The sequence below is a fragment of the Nuphar pumila genome, chromosome 12 (assembly GCF_984573655.1).
Source record: "Nuphar pumila chromosome 12, dmNupPumi1.hap1.1, whole genome shotgun sequence".
Taxonomy (NCBI): domain Eukaryota; kingdom Viridiplantae; phylum Streptophyta; class Magnoliopsida; order Nymphaeales; family Nymphaeaceae; genus Nuphar; species Nuphar pumila.
The window spans coordinates 27,839,203-27,844,386 of NC_143260.1; the positions used below are offsets into that span (position 1 = coordinate 27,839,203).

At 40.3% G+C, this 5,184-nt stretch overlaps 1 pseudogene across 1 annotated transcript; it reads right to left on the reverse strand.

Annotated features, from left to right (window-relative positions):
- Positions 1-354: 354 nt before the first annotated feature.
- LOC149820421 (3-ketoacyl-CoA synthase 11 pseudogene) lies at positions 355-2,954 on the reverse strand (annotated as a pseudogene). The gene is made up of 2 exons (XR_016426419.1): positions 2,805-2,954; positions 355-2,399 (listed from the first exon to the last, which is right to left on the reverse strand). The product of XR_016426419.1 is annotated as a 3-ketoacyl-CoA synthase 11 pseudogene (transcript).
- Positions 2,955-5,184: the final 2,230 nt, after the last annotated feature.

The following is a 5,184-nucleotide window of genomic DNA, read 5'->3' on the forward strand; positions in this document are numbered from 1 at the left end:
CCCCTTTTGTATTTTTCACTCTTGAGAGCTCTCTCTTTTCAATAAGAGACATTTATATTTTTATGTTGTGTTGTCTCTTTGTGGGTTGAGTGTACCCCTTTTGTTTGTTCTTTGGTGGATATTGTAAGTGAGTATCGCACTCTTTGATTTTCTGCATATTTCATTACAGATTCCTCCAATTTAGGTAGATGAAGCATCAATTATATCAGGTTCCTCCAAGGAATAGACAAAAACTATTCACAGATATACCAAAGTACCTTGGAGGTCCAAAATATTCAGCAGTTGTCACAGACAAATCTTTTACTGCAGCTTCATATGCTCTCTTTTGAAGATCAGGGGAAGGAAAAAATGTGCTTTGTCAATAATCATCAACTCTATCTATATAAACGGTTTCCATATACAAATATACCTACACACTGCGTGCAAGCACGCACACACACATACGCGTGTGTTGCATGGTCAATCAAACATTTAAGAAGAAACAGAAACTGCAAAAGAACACAGAACCATAGAAGGAAACACGACCCTCATTTAAACATAAAGAACAAGTCACCTCCACAGAGTGAAGAGTTCTAGTTGCTACAAATTCAAAGAAACCCTCTGGATTTCCCTCCAACACATTAACATTCCTAATGGATTCAAGAAGGGAAATCTGCACATACTGGCAACCTTTCCTCCAAAAGTTTATCATCCAGCCAGAGGCTCGCCATAGAGTACAAATACATGTAGCCCACATATCAGGGCATAATACCAACTGAATTAAGCTGGCAGAAACCAATTCAGAGGGCCCAAACCCTCGGGACCGTGACCGGAAACTGGTTGATCTCATCCATCCACGGGTTCTTTTCCTTAGAAGGATTTATGGTCCTCAAAGCCTTCCAGACAGCACTGTTACACTTGAACCCTGATCCAAACGCTATTTGCCACAGCCTGTCGTCCCTCCTGATTCTCCCCTTTGCTTCAGTATAAGCCAACTCATACCACAAAGAGCTGCTGGAAGTGTTTCCAAACCTATACAAAGTCATCCTGGACGGCTCCATGTGCCATTCGGACAAGTTCAAGTTCTTCTCCAGTTCATCAAGAACAGCCCTCCCACCAGCATGAATGCAGAAATGCTCGAAAGCCAACTTAAAATCCGGAATATATGGCTTCATTTTCATCTTCAGTAGCTTCCTCCCCACCAATGTAGCAAAAAAGAGCAACTGCTCAGACATGGGCAACACCAGAGGACCCAATGTGGTTATGTTCGTTTTCAATGCATCACCAGCAACAGCCATTAGATCCTTTGACAGCGAGACACCAACCTTGCCGTTCTCATCCTCTTCCTGAGTTACGCATCCGAAGCACTTGTCGTCTGCACCTTTGTGGGTTCGAACAGTGTGGACCAAGCGGTACTTCGACCGCGACCTATCAGAGCGTTTGTTCGAAAGGAGAATAGCAGCCCCTCCCATACGGAAGAGGCAATTCGATACCAACATTGATCTGTTGTTACCAAAATACCAATTGAGAGTGATGTTCTCCATGCTAACAACCAGAGCATAAGAGTTGGGATGTACTTGCAGGAGATCCTTTGCGAGATCAAGTGAGATAAGACCAGCACTGCATCCCATTCCTCCAAGATTATAGCTGATAATGTTGCCACGAAGCTTGTAGTGATTGACAATCATGGCAGATAGCGAAGGGGTGGGATTAAAGAGACTGCAATTCACAATCAAGATCCCTACGTCCTTCGGATTCAGCGAAGTTTTTGCAAACATCTGATCAAGAGCACCAAACATGACGGTCTCGGCTTCCTTTCGTGCTTCGGCCATCGATGGGTTAGGTGGTATGTTCAGGACGGCTTCCGGGAGGTAAGTGGACTCGCCGAGGCCGGATCTTTCGAGGATTTTCTGCTGGAACTCGAGGCTCTGCTCGGAGAAGGAGCCGGTCATCTGGGAACAATCCATGAACCTTTTGCGGGTGCACCTGCGTTCTTCTTCGGGTTTGTAGCAAGAGAAATCAACCAGATAGACGGGTCGAGGGCGGGTCAGGAAATACAGAGTGGAGAGGAAGACGAGGAGGGTGGAACAGAGGATGACAGAGATGAGGTTGTAGCGGAGGTGGTCCCAGAGATCATGGAGATCTTGGAGGGAGAAGGTTGATAGCTGCAAGGCGATGACGCCGATCAGAGGGAAGAGGAATATGTACATTCCATGGGAGATGAGATAATGGTAGCCGAGTTTTACGTATTTGAGCTTCACGGATTGCAGAAAATCCGGGAGTTTCTGGGAGGAAGAGAGCCTTTCCGGCGGTGGGTTGGGCTTCGTTTCAGCCATTGGGATCAGACCGTTGCTTCAATGTATCCTCAGGCAAACTAATAATAAGAAGAAAAGAAAAGCCTTCCCCCTTGGTTGAGAACTCTGCAAAAGGAAACAGAAAGGTGAGTGGTTGGTCTCTTCTCTTTCTCACTATTTTCCATTTAAAAAAAACCAAAAAGTTTGTTGGGATTAGATCTAGACATGAGATCTGGTGTCAACAAAACATGGGTTAACAAAAAATGGTTCCCTCTAATTATATGTCTTTACCTTTGCATTTTAAGTTTTATTTCAGATGCAATAATAATGTCAGATTCAGAAAACACAAATATAAGAAAAGAATAAAAGCGGGATATATTGGCTACCCTTTGAAGACAAACTACATTAAGAAGTTCCAGAAAGGAAAAGGTCTGTATCATTCAAAATGGGTAGGCAGAAAATGGCTTATCTCCGTTTTTTTTTCCTTTTAATCAAGGGAGGAAGAGAAAGATGTAAATAAGAACTACTGACCTCTGACGAAGAGAGAGAAAGGGATGCAAATCCTGGTCGCCGGAAATGTGTCCGGAGAAACCGGTGAATGGTCTCCGGCAGGGGGAGGAGAAGGAGAGGAATGAGGTGGAGAGGGTGAAAGGCGGTGGTTGGTGTTGGTGGGGTATTTTTAAGGAGAGGAAACGAAGGGTGAGGAGGGAAGGGAGGCGGGGGCTTGAATGTTCCGTTTAAAGAGGGAAACAGCCAGGCGGGCTTAGCAAGATGTGGGGACAAGCCAAAAGTGACAGCCGGCGTGAGGCCCTTCTCTCTTTTTTTATATGTATATAAAGCGAGGGTGTACGTCTAAAAGTCATCGTGCCAGTATTTCTTTTTTTGAGCAAAAACATTTTTACTAGCACTAAGTGTAAAAGTCTAAAAGTGTTGGCTTAGATTTTCAGTGGTACTCTTTTAGAGTGGGTAATTTCTTTTTTTGGGTAAAAAAGATGTTGAAGGCGACTGTTATTCCAACCTTGTGAAAAATGGATTTCAGAAAAAGAAATTTCAAGCCTAGAGGCACGTTCTTAAGATCGCTATCTTTAGAACTTCAATCTCCCCACTTCGAGTATTCCAAAGATGCGAAAAAGGGTTTTGTTACGCTTGAGTTCTCAGGATACAACTAGGCTTGAACCTCAAAAGAGTCATTGTTTCGCAAGAAAAGATGACCTCTCTTATATATGAACTTTGCAAGTCAAATCGAGAAGAAAGAAAGGAGAAAACTGGACGAAAAAAAGAGATTTATAGACTTGTGAGAAAGACCAAAACGTTTTGAGATAAATGAGATTAATGGCCATAATCCAGACAGTTTGAAAATAGGACGAAAAAGTTTTTGAACGGTCACCCACCTTTGACTGTCAATCAAAAGCCTTCAAAACCGTCCAACAACCACAATGCAACATAAACTCAATATAAATCTATTAAAACCTTTCAAACGGCCAAATATCTCAAAACCGAAAATCCAAAACGAACAAGTACAAAGTACGCCATCAAAACAACACATTGCACCTCAAGCACCCTTGCGCGTGCATGCATGTGCGCGTGTGCGCAAACAACACAGCAACGTCAGCAATCCACCTAAAGACTCAAGGCTTACCAAAGTAAAGAATATATAACAAACTCTCCATTTAAACCTCTTGAAAATTTTTTCTCTCTTAGATATGGGACTAAACTTTTTCAAAACACTTTTGGTAGTAAACAAAGTCATTAATATTTTAAAACTTTCCTAACACGCTCAATATAAGTGACTTTCGTTGAACAACTACCAATATATATATATATATATATATATATATATATATATATATATATATATATATATATATATATAGGCTCTTTCTCATTTTTTTTCCTTTTTTATTTTAAATTTATTCATATATATATATATATATTATAATTTCTTTAAGCCCCTTTTTTTGGTTAGGACATATTAGGTTCCTTAAAAAATCATAGTTTTAATTTTTTTTCCACATCTATCATTGTAGATGTGATCTACAGGTTTTGTTTTGTGGACCTGTACATAGGTTTTTTCAGTAATCTAAAATCAATGGCTATGAAGATATTAATTTTTTCTTACTCATAAAAACATGTATTTTAGTAAAAAAACATGATCTAAGAGTCTTATCACTAAATTGATCATGCTAAACACATCGGTCCAATCTATCATTAAACACTTAAAACCTATTAACGGGGCATAACAAGAAATAAGGCCTAATATATATATATATATCTTCTCCCTTTCTCCATCTTTCTGTGTTTATTTTTAATTTAATCAAATTTGTGACTGTTGAGCTCTCTCTTTCTCCATTTTGAATTTAATAAATTTTTTTTTAACAGGGCTGTCAATAGATCGGGTTTGTATCAGGCACCTAGCCGAAAGATCATGAAAAAGCCAACCCAAAAAATATTCGGGTCAACCCGATCCTTCGAGCAATATGCAAACTAGATTTGGGTCAACCCGACACTTGTAATTTATATGTATCTTTAATAAAAAACTTCTAAACTTATCAGGATCCACATTTAAGAATATAGTTTTATGACTAGACAAAACTCAAATCTAAAACCGAACCTGATCATTAATTATATGGGTGAATCCAAGTCAACCTTGACCCGACCCGTTGACAGCATTATTTATGACTGTTGGGGAAAGGAGAGTGGATCATATCGTGGTTAATTAATGCTATACGAAGTGGGGGTTTACGGTTGGTGACGTAGTGTAACTGTATACCAACTACGTGGGAAGTGAAGTGCCTTTGACCGTTCGATGGATTAGAATTCGATTGTAAATATGCGGCCACGTAGTGACGTAGTATGACTCTGTAACTATGTTGGAAAGGTACGAACCGCCGTTCGATTTGAGTATGACACG